The 15,854-nt window shown below is 42.2% G+C and overlaps 1 protein-coding gene across 1 annotated transcript in view; it reads right to left on the bottom strand.

Annotated features, from left to right (window-relative positions):
* Window positions 1–15,854, bottom strand: part of LOC139069636 (uncharacterized) — a 438,794-nt gene that overhangs the window by 246,544 nt on the left and 176,396 nt on the right. The window lies entirely within an intron of this gene.

Here is a 15,854-nt window from a genome sequence, read left to right as displayed (position 1 = left end):
CTCTGTTGAAGCTGAAGTTGCATGTAACCCATTCACCTCCATTCATGCCCTTCGTTACTCTGAAAATAACAGCGACAAAGGAAACACAAGAGAACGAAAAGGGAACAAAGCAAGTGTTTTTAAGACAAATTCAACGGAACAAAGTAACACAAAGTCAATAATAATAACATCAAAGGATTTTTCATGTGTTCTGTGTCAGATTGCACATCCACTCCACAAGTGTCCAGACTTCTTAAAACTGTCTCTAGAAAACAGAAGAAAGTTTGTGAAGGAGAAAAAACTTTGTTATGGTTGTCTAAAACAAGGTCACAATGCCAAAGACTGCAAACGCCGCTTCAGTTGTGACACCTGCTCAAAGAGGCATCCTACCTGTCTTCATGACGACAATTATTGGAACGGCCTACAAAAGGAGACACAAGTGAGTGTAAATAATGGAACTCAAGTTAACTCACCTGCAGCAGCGACGGCTATGTCACTCAATGTTGCCAGACCTGAACACACAATCAGCACATCAATGATAGTTCCAGTGTGGCTGTCAACTGCTAACAACCCACTCAAAGAAAAACTGGTTTATGCGCTATTAGACATGCAGAGTGATGCTGTCTTCATTGATCAGGATGTAACACATGAGCTGCAGGCAGATGTTTACCCAGTAAAGCTAAAACTGACTACCATGATGGGAAAAAATGCAGTTGTAAGCAGTGAAAGGGTGTCTGATCTCTTGGTGAGAGGCTATAACTCAGCCACAGTCATAAAGCTTCCTACGGCATATTCAAAGGACTGCATCCCTGCTAACAGAGAACACATACCCACATGTGAAACAGCCAAACAGTGGAGCCACTTGCTGCCCATTGCAGATGAAATCCCTCCACTTCTCAGTTGTGAGATAAGTCTCCTCATAGGTTATACTTGTCCTAGAGCTCTAGCACCTAAACAAGTAATCTTAGGCAAAGATAATGAACCTTATGCTATTCAGACTGATTTGGGATGGAGCATTGTAGGCAACTCAGACCCTGAAGAGAAAACAGACATGGCAACCAGGCTTTGTCACAGATGCACCGTTAAAGAGGTTCCTCCTTCCACCCCAGCAGACGCAATACGTGTATTGGAAAGAGACTTTAAAGACGCTGAAAGAAATGAAAAGACTGTGTCACAAGAGGATCTATTATTCCTCCAAAAACTTGAGGAAGGCATAGTACAAACAAAAAAGGGAAATTATGAAATGCCATTGCCGTTCAGGAAAAGACCTCAAATGCCAACTAACAGAAAACTTGCTGAAAGCAGACTAAGTCAACTGAAACGCAAACTCATGAAGGATCAAAAATACAAGGAGGATTACATGAAATTCATGAATGAAATGATCAAAATAGGTGATGCAGAAGAAACTGACAATATTGGACCACCTGGTGAGACATGGTATATACCTCACCACGGTGTTTATCATCCAAAGAAACCTGACAGGTTGCGCATAGTTTTTGACTGTTCAGCTAAGCACAATGGTACCTGCCTTAATGATCATTTACTAAATGGCCCTGACATGATCAACAGTTTAACTGGTGTTTTGGTGCGCTTCAGACAGCATAAAGTCGCTCTAATGTGCGACATTGAAAAAATGTTCCACCAGTTTCAGGTTAAGGAAGATGATCGCAACCATTTGCGCTTCTTATGGTGGAAAGATGGTGACGTTAACAGCCAGCCACAAGCATACAGGATGACAGTCCACCTTTTTGGCGCTGCTTCATCCCCAGGGTGTGCGAACTATGGACTCAAACATCTGGCTAAGGAAAACAGATCTGCATATCCTGTAGGCTCACAGTTCATAACCAGGGACTTCTATGTAGATGACGGAGTCACCAGCGTACAAAAAACTGAGGATGCTATTCAACTAGTAAAGGAAGCACGTGAGCTATGTGCAAAGGGTGGATTAAGGCTGCATACGTTTGTATCCAACAACACTGATGTTTTAAACAGCATCCCAACATCAGAGCTGGCAACAGATACAAAAACATAGGACTTGACATTCAAAGAGGCACAAACAGAAAGAGCCCTTGGCATTTATTGGAATGTAGAGAAAGACTGCTTTACGTTCAACATCATGCTGAAGGACCAACCCCCAACCAGGCGGGGCATCCTATCAGCAGTTGCAGCAATATATGATCCCCTCGGATTTTTAGCTCCTTATGTGCTCAACGGCAAGGGAATTCTCCAAGAAATGTGCCGTCAAGGAACAGACTGGGATGACCCAATACCAGATCACCTCAGGCCATGGTGGGAGTGCTGGAAAGGAGACCTGCAAAATTTAAAGAACGTCCAGATAAACAGATGTTATGCTCCTGCAGAATTTGGAGAAGTGATCAAAAGAGAATTACATCACTTTTCAGATGCAAGCACCGCAGGATACGGCCAATGTACCCATCTTAGACTCACAAACAAAAACAAAGAAGTTCATTGTGCCTTTGTCATGGGCAAAGCACGTGTCTCACCCACAAAGGTCACCACTATACCCAGGTTGGAACTCACCGCAGCCACAGTATCAGTCACAGTGAGCAAAATGCTAAAGGAGGAGCTGCTCTACGATGATGTAGAAGAGTTCTTTTGGACAGATTCAAAGGTCACTTTAGGATACATAAATAATGAGGCAAGGCGCTTCCACACGTTTGTTGCGAATAGAGTGCAGAAAATACGGAGCCACACCTCACCGCAACAATGGTTTCATGTACCTACTGATGAAAATCCCGCCGACATGGCTTCCAGGGGCACTTCTGTAAAGGAACTGCTTTCATCCAACTGGCTCACCGGCCCTCAGTTTCTGTGGAAAGGAGAAATACAGCTTCCAACAAGAAAGACTATCGAGCTCCAAGTAGGAGACCCAGAGGTGAGAAAGGTGCAGACCCTAAACACTCAAGCTGTAAAACATGCAAGTCTCAGTGACCACCTCACAAAGTTCTCCTCCTGGTCCCGTGCAGTTAGTGCTGTTGCACGTCTCAGACGATATCTGCTCAAAGACAAATCAAAGACACTCACCACTGTAGCTGAAAGGAAAATAGCTGAAACTGTGATCATCAAAGATTTGCAAGGACAAGTGTATCACAATGAAAACTTCAAGTGCTCTGCCTCCACCCGGAACATTCATAAAATAGGACTTGTATGCACAAAAGCGATGGCGCCAAGTTCAGCACCTTCTTGAGCAGTTCTGGAGCAGATGGAGAAAAGAGTACCTTCAGAACTTTATAGTGAGACAAAAATGGCACACACCTAAAAGAAACATGCAAATTGGAGACATAGTGATGGACAAAGATGACATGCTACCACGCTCTCAATGGAAACTTGGTCGAATCGTGGACACTGTGCAGGACACTGATGAACTTGTCAGAAAGGTCAAAATAGCCTCTGCAGACAAAAATCTAAACAATAAGGGCCAACGTGTCAGCAAAATGTCTGTGGTAGAACGCCCTGTTCATAAGTTGGTCTTGTTGTTAGAAGACTGTAATGTTTGAATCTACAATGCTTTAAAGTGTTGGAAAATGTTTTATTTATTTATTTTTTGTTTTTGAATTTTATACAAAGTATCTGTTAAGCTACTGTTATTGTTATGGAAAAATTATTTGTGTTTATATGTTCAATAGTAAATAATTTGGTGGGAGTGTAAAGGTGAATGTAAAGGTGAACTATTTCTTTATATTTAACAACGGCAAAGGTATACGGGCTTTTATTTTGATAGCGTCATAGCAACCGTAGCCAAGTAGGGAGGCGCAACGGGCGCAACACAGAAGAAGCAAACGGAAATCTATTAGAAGTGAAGACGGAGCAAAGGATAGGCTATTAACGGTTCACGGAGAAGAAGACAAAGAAAGTTTGAGGAATACTTCTGTCTAGCTTCAGTTGATAAGGGGAACAAGCTCTTACTGTAGCATTCAGTCAATATCGAGAAGGCCGGAACCGTTGGTTGGTTGATGATACGGACGGCTCAATAAATCATCATTCACCATCAGTTCCGGCCTTCTCGATATTGACTGAATGCTACATTAATTACTGCAAAAATTATTAAGCTTATCAGTAATACAGCTTTTAATACAACATATAGTCAACATTAGCGCTGTTGCTATAATTTTGATGGTTTGACCACATGTTTTTGCTGCCGAATTACCGCGCACCGATTACTTTGGGCCGGGCCTAGTCAAAGTCCAGGGCTGTTTTTTAGTCCCAGTCCGTCCCTGCCCTCATGAAGTCTGTTACTAATGGTTTGGTAGGGGAAATTCATGCCTGTGGCCTGCTGGAGGTTACTTTGTAGGGCTCTGGCAGTACTCATCCTGCTCCACCTTGCACAAAGGTGGGTTAAGAACCTTTGATGACCATGTTCAACTCTGCTAGAGTAACTGATTTTTCCCTGGAATCTCCTCCGTGTTACTGAGACTTCAGGAAGACACAGCAAACCTTCTAGCGGTGCCATCCTGGTAGAGTAGGAGGCTTTAAAAACCACTGTAGGGTCCGGGCGTCTCCTCGTACTAGCAGTAGTGAGACTTACAATGAAGAAATACAAAACTACTGGAAAATAAAGATTAGATGGGCCAAATGTCAGTGGCCTGAATTTGAAAACCATTCCTGTTTTGGGGTTGTCCTAATGTTGTCTCTTTAGTGCAGCTGTAGCACCATTTCACTGCATCAACATCCAAGGAGTTCAACTGATTTGCTACAATACTCTAAATGAAAAGTGCTCCAAACAACACATTCACTTACTTTAGCAGTTAGGATGCCTTTAAACAATCCCAAAGACTTGTGGATTAACCGCTGCGTAGCTGGTTGTTATGCCGGATGTCGGTGTTACCGCAAAAAGCTTCCCTCCCGGAAGAAAATTACGGTGACACAACTCCCGTTTTTAGTAAAATATTGAAAATAAAACACAGAAATAGCGTTTTTATTTTGAAAAGAATGGCTCGCCAGATTATTGAATAAGGCTGGCTGGTTAGCCAATTATGTAGGATTAACTACTTACTAGAGTCAACACTGTTTGTTATCAGTTGTTAGATTCTGAGAATGACCGAGCATATTAGCATATGAGCTTATATCATGTATAAATATCCAAGATACGCATATAATCAATATAAGTTCATACACTAATTCACGGTCTATTTTGAATCCAAAGATTAATGTTTAATTTAGATAATTAAATTTAATAGCAAAAGTTTATTTTGAATGAGAAGCTAGGAATCTTTGCTTTTTCAAACACCAGAAATAATTGTCTTTTCCTGTGTTTTGTTTCAATAATGAGGCAAGTTTAAAAATGAAGAAATTTTATTACTAACAATTTTAAACTTTACGATTTGAACGACAATTTAATGACAATTTTTAACAGCTTTGATATTAAACTTGTTTTAAAAAGGACAAACTTGTGGCTGGATGAAAGCTAAATTGGAAATACGAGTTTGGATGCGTGAATGGAATTCTCAGAAGATTTCTTTCAGAGATAGAAAAGTGTTCTGGATGGAAATTATGTTTTGCGGCTAACTGAGTTGTTTACTTAGAGAAAACAGCATCAAACACATTTCTGTGTGCTACCTCACCCAAACAGGAGACCCTCTTTGTGGATCCAGAGGTCAGGAGGATGGTTTCCATCCAGGGTACTCGGTCCGGCAGAGAAGACGCGAGTGAACCGATCCTCTGGTCCAGAGATGTCGCCGGGTACACAGTCGAGCGTTTGGCTTAACTTCTGAAGAAGTTTCTCATCTCAACTTAACTCAGAAATCAATAACTATGTAAGGAGTTTTTTGTCAGCATGTTACAGTTTACGTTTATTTTTAGCTATTCTTGTCGGCGTGACAGAACAGCTTGGCAGAGGGTCCGGGCGGCAGTTCCCGTCTCCTCAGGATGATGTTGGTTCAAGAACTAACTTGAAGCTGGTGATGGTTAGTTTACAAAGCTCTCAGAACACTCCCACTCTCTCAGCAAAAAAGCTTTGTTCATGTGTCAAAAACATGTGTTGGCAGTTATTGTTTACTCTGTGTGAACTCTATGTTAGATGGATATGGTGGAACTGACCGTCTTTGCTGAACACATTACTGTCATCACCAATAATCATTATTCATTACTATACCCAAAGCATAATAATTCATTTCATGTAATTAAAATACCTTCATACTGAACCAAGTGATCATTTATGATGATTATAATAAACAGTAATAAATCAAAGAGTTTATTAATATTATTATTTAATTATTATCGTGATCTTGAAGTGTCCTTCTTCTGGGACGGAACAGCAGCAGATATGGTGATATGTTCTTCCAGACATCATGGCTCCTTGTTTAATCTGTGAATTTAACAGTACTGTTTGACCCTGCTTGACCCTGGGTAAATGTGACCTTTGCCACAAATTAGAGGACCTTCCGTGATGCTACAGTCATATTATGATAAATGACCCACACCTGTATAGCGCTTTTCAGAATCCGAGGACTCCCGAGAGCTTTACACTATGATTCATCCATTCACACACACATTCACACACTGATGATGATGATGAGCTACGATGTGGCCACAGCTATCCTGGGGCACACTGACAGAGGCACGGCTTCAGAGCACAAGTGCTACTGGTCCCAAGACCACCAGCAGCAGCAGGCCCAAGGACACAACAGAAGAATTCTCTGCCCAGAAGCTGGCATCAAACATACAACCTTCCGATTACTGGACAACCCACTCTACCTCGTGAGCTACTGCTGCCCCTATATTACATAACTGCAAACACATTTGTGATTGTGACCATTTTCTAGTCTCAATGTTAATTGCATGAAATATTAACTGTGCATTGTTTTGTTCAGTTTATCCCAATTTTACTTGCAATGTATGATTTTTAGAGGCTTTTTAGACATGTTCTCACAAATCCCATTTGCATTTTCTTTAGCCAACAGCCATTATCCATTGAATGATACTGCATTAAAGCTTGTTGATTTGCTTTAAAGACCACAGACCCTTTGAATCTTTTACAAAACACGAGCTGAACAGGTTCATGTTGGTGTTGAAAGAAAACACAACACTGTGGTCTATTGCCCGTAAGTTCATAAAATCCATATTTACCCATTTGCTGTTCAACAGACGGAAACGCATCAGAGTGGGACCTCATAACAACACCTAAGAAGGTTCTTTGAGGAACATTTTTCTTACATTATACAGATAGCATTTATTTCAAAACGCACTATGGGAAGGTTAACTCAAGTTGGCAGTTCGATTCTCGGAACAATGTTCTACTCAAAAGGATGTGTCATTCCTAATCATGAATGCTTTTTCAGGTTATCTGGTCATGTTAACTGTATACCTAATGATACAACCTATTTTAGCTAAAGAATCCTCCCTGCAACAGGAAATGGCTCAAGGATAGTTGAAACAAAACACAAGCAAGCGTTTATTTGGCACCTAAGCTATCTAACTATTGCTCTCAAAAACTGTTTTTCTACTGTCACATCTACTGATGATGTCATCAGAATGGGGAGCATGATGAATTCAAAAGAAAAGTTGCTTAACACAAAATGACATCCTTAATTGTGGTTCACTTAGATTCCATTTCTGCACTGTAGCATATTTTATGTGTTTCTGAATCTGTCAACCTTTTACAAGTAATTCACTTGAGGTGATCATTATTTATTGTGGCTGATGCTTGATACAACACAAAACCCCCGCATTTATCTTTGCCTTCTGCATCCAAAATGTATGCCTTACATTTTACATGGTTGAGACTGCAGGCGTCATTCCCACGAGTCACATTTTAATTAAGTCTATGAAGATTAAGATATTTTTGCTCCAGGTGTTGCTGTTTAGACTTGGGTAATTTACATATGCAGTGAAAATTGAGCATTAGGCCTTATTCTGCAGACAAATCCAGTTAGTACCTTAACCTATTGTATTTGCAATTTATAATTTTAAATGACAACCCTCAAATTAGATGCATTTTATTTTAGTTTAGCCTGAATGAAGGTCTTCAGAAGTTCAGACAAAGAAATGCCAAAACGTTATTCCTTTTAATGGCATGTATAATTATTATTATTATTATTATTATTATTATTATTATTATTATTATTGCAAATCTTACACTGATGGTGACAACAGTAACAACAAAAACTTCAGCAGGAGATGCAAATTACATTACAGCTGATGAAAAGTTCACTGATGAACCATTTTTTACTTGTTATTTTTTAAATCTGTCAATATCAGTTAAACATACAGACTAAATGTTAAGGGAGCCTTCTGCCCCTATTTCTTGTATTAATAGAAAATAGAAAACGCTCAGATTAGAAAAGCCTGACAGTTGCACATCATAAAGTTAGCATTCATGGGCTCACCCATCTTGGCTCACGACAGGGGAAGGCTGTTGTTCATTTATCGTCCAGGAGAGAGCAGAGCACAACTCGGAAAGTAGAAGCTAGCTGTTAGCATTAGCAACTTCACAACATGGCAGAACTTCTTCAGGCTATTTGTGGAGATGAATCATTCACGTTGCAGAGCAAACTGCAAAGTCAGTGGTAGAGTCACTTTGCTGTTAGCCAATCAGAAATGTCCAAATATCAGAAAATGAGACATCAAACTCTGGTGTTTCTGCTCCCCTCTTCTGTGGCTCACTTTGACCTCCTGAAACTACAGTGCAAGAGCTATTTTCCCCACAGAGACAATGGATTCATTTTGTAACGTCCAAAAGGGTCAATTTTCTCCTATATATTCATCAACATCATCTACAGAAATAAATCCACTTTCTATTTGGCCTTCTAAATCCAGAAGGTTCTGTTCAATGCGTGTTGACATTCCATGAAGACAAAACGTTCAAACAAGCATTCTCTCCCAAGGTTCTACACTATCTGCATGAACGCCAGACGTCAACATTCTTCACTCTGAATAAGTGAAGACTCCACGATGTTATAGTTATAAGTTAAATAATCATATGTGATGAATGAACAAGATGTTCAAATCAAATGTTTGAATGACCCATGCTTAAATCATTGAAATTGAAATGAATATTCTTCTTACAATAATCCAGGGGTGTCAAAGTGCGGCCCGCGGGCCGGATCCGGCCCGCAAGCAGGTTAAATCCAGCCCGTTAGATGGTTGTGTAAACTTTGTTTTCATACTTTACAATGTAGAGTGAAAATAAACTTATCTTTGTGAGCAAGTTTTCTCTGTAATCCTCTGAAACGATTATAAATAAAACAAATGCGCTCAAGGCTCACACAAGAACTTGAATCACATCCTGAAGTTGGCCGCCACTCAGGATGTGACTTCTGATATTGATGTGCTGGTGAAAGCTAAAAGATGTAAAGTAAAGTCAGTCAAATATATTTTAAGTGCTACATGAAACTGATCTAGCCATGTGATCTGTAAGCTCTTTGAATCACTAAGGAATGTTTTTTTTATTGATTGATTTTTTATTTTTTTCAAATTTTCAAGTACACTTCAGGTTTTGTACTTGTACAATTTTGGATACACTGTCCTCAGGCTCCAGCCTTGTTTGATATTGATTGTATTAAAACAAAGAAAACAATCTGAAGTTGTTTTTAATTTACCGGTCCGGCCCACTTGGGACTAGATTTCCCTCAGTGTGGCCCGTGAGCTAAAGTGAGTTTGACACCCCTGCAATAATCCATTTATATCACAAATCGCTCTGTGTTTGATTTAACAAGTTAATCATTGTTTACACTCATACACATTACAATAAAATACACATTAATGTTAAAAATATTTTTGTATTTGAAGGAAGGCGTGGCTTTCTGAGAGATGTTGGTAAATACACAGAAACCTGTCAAATTCTGATTTGCCAAACTTGGCCAGAAATCATAACAAAGTAGTTTAATAAAACAAGAATTACGTTCCGATTAATTCAGTTTCCAGCTGAACCCGATTCGGCCAAATCGGGAAAGAAGCCTATTTTGAAACAAACTCCTTTGACCTTAAGTCAAAACCTTTCTGTGACGCTACAAGTGATTACAGACGCAACAGCTCTTTTCAGAGCTACTTCAACTCTCAGACATCCATCTTGGACACCTAACCTGCAGACCCCGGGTTGCATCTCATGGCCGGGGAAGCTGAACTCAGAGGAAGCCACTAATCTCTGAGTATCGTGGTTTCGATGTCCGGTGACCTCACCACTCTGACCGCAACCCTCCGGATCGCCGGGAGCAACTCATACAAGGGTATCGTAAGCCTGCGTACTGGTGTCTGATGAGGTTTTATTCAATAACTAACTCTCTAGTTTATAACCAACAACAAATACTTTTACACCAAGATTTCACAATTTCTCTCAGATATAATGAACAGTTGCATCATCTAGCTTCCATCACAACACCTCACATCCACCACATCACATCTCCTTATTCATATCTTGTCATGTATCATTAGTTCAGGAAAAATAATTAAATTCATTTTATAAACTATATACTGACTCTGTCTGAATTAATACAAAGTGTGTTTATGGTCCCTGAATGAGCAAAGAACCCTAGAATCTTCTGATTAAACATTCAAAGATCAATCAGATTTATATTTCATATTTGTATGGAATCATCACATCTTATTGATCATAATTAATATGTAATAATTGCTACAATCTATACTAGATACCACTGCACATGTATTTAAAAACAAATTAACTTGGTCTTTACTGGTTTCTCAAGTTATAATGATACTTGGCTGGAATTAGACTTGTTTTGGATTTGAATGCTTTTTGTTGGAACACATTCATCTTACACAGCTGTGCAATATCTCAAGAAAATCACTTTCTGATTATAATCACATTTATGATTTAGTCATAATTTTTTGTGTGTGTGATAAAACATTCTGTTGAAATTGAAATTCAATAGAAAATTCTTCACATAAAGTCAAACCAGGTGGGAGCAAAGAAGGTATTGGGGAAAATTTGTAACCAATGTTACTCAAAAGTAATCATAATTCTTTTACACTTATGGTTTTGTGGTATTAAAAAAACATGTTGTAGTGAAAATGTCCCACATTTATTTTTCCCTTGTGTAACCACAGTCCTCAGACTGTGAGCTTCAACTGAGACTCTGAAGAACACTAATCAAAACAAATTGGAAAAACATGTTTCTGTCAAAATCCTTTTAAAAAACGAAATGGCCGCTACAATGTGCTTTTAACCAGAAACTGTAAATGTGTGCTGTCCACCACCAAAGATTTGGTACATTCAAAGATTGCCAACATTTGTTTATGCTGCATTTAACTCTGGATCATTGGCTCGTAATCATGAAGCACTGCTGCTTTGAAGTATTGTCTGAAATGCTCAGCAGGTGCTTAATTCTATTTCTTTAAAATTTCCCTTATTGCAAATAGCTTATTGTGTGGGGACAGTCTGAAGTTACCACTGCCCAGTGTCACAGACTAAACAAACACTAGATGTAGAGATATTTAATTAATTCAAGAGGCTGGCAGATGCTTTGCCCTCCTTAGGTAATACGAATCTGGGCCTACAGCCTTGGTGTTTAACCCTCTCAGGCTCAAAATGAGTTTTGATAAAAGGGCGAACAAGTAAGTCCTTCAGGGGTGCTTGCGAGTAAAAAAAAACTGCTCATGAAATACGTATGTGGAGTAACCAGGTAGGTAGGTTTTAACGTTGCTAATCTGCAACGGCTGCCTCCAGAGGATTAAATAGCCGAGGGCTAGAAGGTATGTGGGCACAGCATGAATATGCGGAATTGTGTGTGTGTGTGTGTGTGTGTGTGTGTGTGTGTGCAACCAAGCGTGCCTGCTGAAGTAATTGGTTTGGTTGACGTCAAATCGAGGCATTGTGGTTATTTCCACTGTCACCTCTAGTCAGTGGAAGCTGTAACTTATTCCTCTGTCTAAGCGAAGCAATCACAGACTGTAGACTTTTCTAGGCTTCTGGGAACCACTTAACATGGACCCAATCCTCCCAAGATGTGGCTGCTGTTCAATCTGCTCCGCCGCTGTTGTACAAGATGTTAGGAGGGATCCAGGGGGCTTTCATGCAAATCAGACATACCACAATTTTAAACATATATGCTAAGGTTGTTTGTACATCTTCCTTTTTCCCTTTTTATGGCTTGCCTTTAACTGAATGAATGTTGAGATGCATGCACTGCAGCTGTCTTTGTCATCCATAAATTATAGTTATTTTCTTTAACTATAGTGAAAGCTTCATGTGTGGAAAAAGAAAGCAAAGGATTTCACCTAACACAAAGCTGGCTCCTCCTCCTTGAACCGTCACCTTATCGTGGTGGAGGAGTTTTAGTGCCCTAATGATCCTAGGAGCTATGTTGTCTGGGGCACTTTGTGCTCCTGGTAGGGTCTCCCATGACAAATGGGTCTTAGGTGAAGGGTGAGACAAAGAACGGTTCAGAGGATCTTTCATGGAAGTAAAAACAAAGAGTCGGAGTACCCGGCCCAGAGGGTTACCGGGGTCCCACCCTGGAGCCAGGCCTGGGGTTGGGGCCCGTCTGCGAGCGCCTGGTGGCCGGGCTTTCGCCCATGGGGCCCGGCCGGGCCCGGCCTGAACCGGATACATGTGCTCATCCAACTGTGGACCCACCACCTGCAGGAGGAACATTAAGGGTCCGGTGCAGTGTGGATCGGGTAGCAGACCAAGGCGGCAGCCTTGGCGGTCCGATCCCCGGACAAGGAAACTGGTTATCGGGACATGGAACATTACCTCACTGGCGGGGAAGGAGCAGGAGCTTGTGGCAGAGGTTGAGCGGTACCAGCTAGATATAGTCAAACTCACCTCGACACATAGCATTGGCTCTGGAACCCAAGTCCTTGAGAGGGGTTGGACACTCTGCTGGAGTTGCGGAGAGAGAGCCGGAGGGCTGGGGTTGGCTTTTTGTTAGCCCAAGGACTCTCTGCCTGTGTGTTGGGGTTTACCTCGGGGGACGAGAGGGTAGCTTCCCTGCACCTTTTGATCGGGGAACGGGTCCTGACTTGTTTGTGCTTGTGCGCCAAATATCAGTTCAGAGTACCCACCCCTTTTGGAGTCCCTGGGACGAGTGCTAGATAGTGCTCCATCAGAGGACTCCATCGTCCTGCTGGGGGACTTCAGTGCTCACATGGGCAATGACAGCATGACCTGGAGGGGTGTGATTGGGAGGAATGGCCCACCTGATCTGAACTCGAGTGGTGTTTCATTATTGGACTTCTGTGCAAGCTGCAGTTTGGGCATAACGAACACCATGTTCGAACATAAGGATGCTCATCGGTACACTTGGTACCAGGGCAGCCTATGTTGCAGGTCGATGATAGACTTTGTAGTCGTATCATCTGACCTGCGGCCGTATGTTTTGGACCCCCAAGTGAAGAGAGCAGCGGAGCTGTCAACTGATCACCACCTAGTGGTGAGTTGGATCAGATGGTAGGGGAAGATGCTCCGTATACCTGGCAGACCCAAATGCATAGTGAGGGTCTGCTGGGAACGCTTGGCAGAAGAACCTGTCAAGACGATCTTCAACTCCCACCTTTGATCGTGTCCTGAGAGCAGTGGGGGACATCGACTCCGAGTGGGCCTTGTTCCACCCTGCGATTGTTGAGGTGGATGTTGCTAGCTGTGGTCGCAAGGTGGCTGGTGCCAGTCGTGGTGGCAATCCCCGTACTTGCAGGTGGACTCCAGAGTTTCGGGGAGCCGTCAGGCTGAAGGAGGCCTACAGGGCGTGGCTGGTCTGTGGGTCTCCAGAGGCAGCAGACGGGTACCGGATAGCCAAGCTGAGTGATTGATACTAATCAGAGTCAGGTTAGTGAGCCGCCCCTGAAACATATAGTTGACCTCAGGGATGACTTGATCAAGTTTTGAAAAGCTCCTTTCAGCCTGAGCCACAGTGACTGGCAGAGCAGTCCAAAGGTTGGGGTAGATCTCCAATAGATCTTTATCATGATCCATAATATTTTAGAATGGCCTCTGAAATTGTAATTTAAACTGACATAAAAAACTGTAGACTACCAAAAATGCCAACTTTTACAGAACAAATCATGTAAAAAATAATCAGTGCAGCCATCTGCAATAAATAAACAGGATAGTTAGTGGTGACTTTTTCTGCTTGTAGAGTTGTTTTATTATTATGTGAACATGATCAACATGTGTTTGTTGTTGTTCAGGCAGGCCACAGGCTGCAGCGAGCATTTAACAAATCCTAGTTTGAATCAGTAAAAAATTATTCAAGGAAGTTTTTCGAACCATTTGAATATTCTTTTCAATATTTCAGCCCTATTAGCTCTGTTAGCAATTAGCTGACCAAATTTAACCGTTAAAATCCCAGTTAACTGGTTCAAGAAATGTAAAACATGCATCATGAGCGCGTACATACCTTTTTCTTTCTCCTCTTTTTTTCTTTTTTTTTTTTTCCTGAATCGGGCACCTGGTGGTTTTAGCCTTTTTATGTTCATCTCTTCTGTTTGGCTCTTGACTCAATAAGTTTCCTTTAGTCAGGACTAAACAATTCGACCTTGATGGGTGGGTGACCACAAAATCATTTTGTTTTTCCTTTTTTTATTTAAGAATGATAGGCCTGTGTTTATGATATTATGAATGAAATGTGCGTTAAATGGAAGAACATCAAGATGTGATTGACTTTAGCCATGTTAATACAATTAATTCAGCCCCTACCCGCTCATTTCATTTGGGAAAGACCCAGAGGTGAACTCCCCCGCCGCACCCCTCCCCTTCCTCTTCTTCATACACACACGGTGCACCTGAACCCTCTCAGTCAGAGGAGCGCCTACAGCTGCAGGGGGCGCCAAATTGCTGTTTCCAATCCAGACACTGTGATATGACAGATAGAATAGAAAACCTTGGTGCGGTGCAGATTTCTTTCTTTTTTATTTTTTACTCAGCGCTTGTGCGCCCCTTTTGTGTCATGAAAAAATGCCGCCCCGGGCAACTGCCCTGTCTGCCCATGCCTAAAACTGCTACTGGTGGAAGGAATACTTTGAGGAGCTCCTCAATCCCACCTACGCGCATTCTGAGGAGGAGCCAGAGCAGGGAGACCTGGGTATGGACTGTCCAAACTCTGGGGCAGAAGTTGCTGAGGTAGTCAAACAACCACACAGAGGCGGAGCCCCGGGGGTGGATGAGATTCATCCTGGGTATCTCAAGGCAATGGATGTGTTAGGGCTATCGTGGTTGGCATGTCTCTGCAACATTGCGTGGTCATTGGGGGCAGTTCCTGTGGAGTGGCAGACCGGGGTGGTGGTCCCCATCTTTAAGTAGGGTGACTGAAGGGTGTGTTCCAACTATAGGGAGATCACACTCCTCAGCCTCCCTGGAAAGGTCTACTCCATGGTACTGGAGATGAGGGTCCGATCGATAGTTGAATCTCAGATTGAGGAGGAGCAATGTGGTTTTCGTCCTGGCCGTGGAACTGTGGACCAGCTCTATACCCTTGCAAGGGTGATGGAGGGGGCATGGGAGTTTGCCCAACCAATCCACATGCGTTTTGTGGATTTGGAGAAGGCTTATGACCATGTCCCCAGGGGCACCCTGTGGGGGACGCTCCAGGAGTATGGGGTCGGTGGCTTTCTGTTAAGGGCCATTCAGTCCCTTTACCAGAGGAGCGCGAGTTTGGTCCGCATAGCCGGTAGTAAGTCAGACCTGTTCCCGGTGAGGGTTGGACTCCGCCAGGGCTGCCCTTTGTCACCGGTTCTGTTCATAACCTTTATGGACAGAATTTCTAGGTGCAGCCGTGGTGTGGAGTGTGTCGAGTTTGGTGGCAGGAGAATCTTGTCTCTGCTTTTTGTGGATGATGTGGTCCTCCTAGCTTCATCCAGCTCTGACCTTCAGCTCTTGCTGGGTAGGTTTGCGGCCGAGTGTGAAGCGGCTGGGATGAGGATCAGCACCTCCAAATCTGAGATCATGGTTCTCAACCGGAAAA

Source organism: Nothobranchius furzeri, chromosome 1 (genome assembly GCF_043380555.1).
Source record: "Nothobranchius furzeri strain GRZ-AD chromosome 1, NfurGRZ-RIMD1, whole genome shotgun sequence".
In the NCBI taxonomy this organism is placed as follows: domain Eukaryota; kingdom Metazoa; phylum Chordata; class Actinopteri; order Cyprinodontiformes; family Nothobranchiidae; genus Nothobranchius; species Nothobranchius furzeri.
The sequence above is the reverse complement of the archived record's forward strand: the minus strand, read 5'-3'. Positions and strand labels throughout refer to the sequence as shown.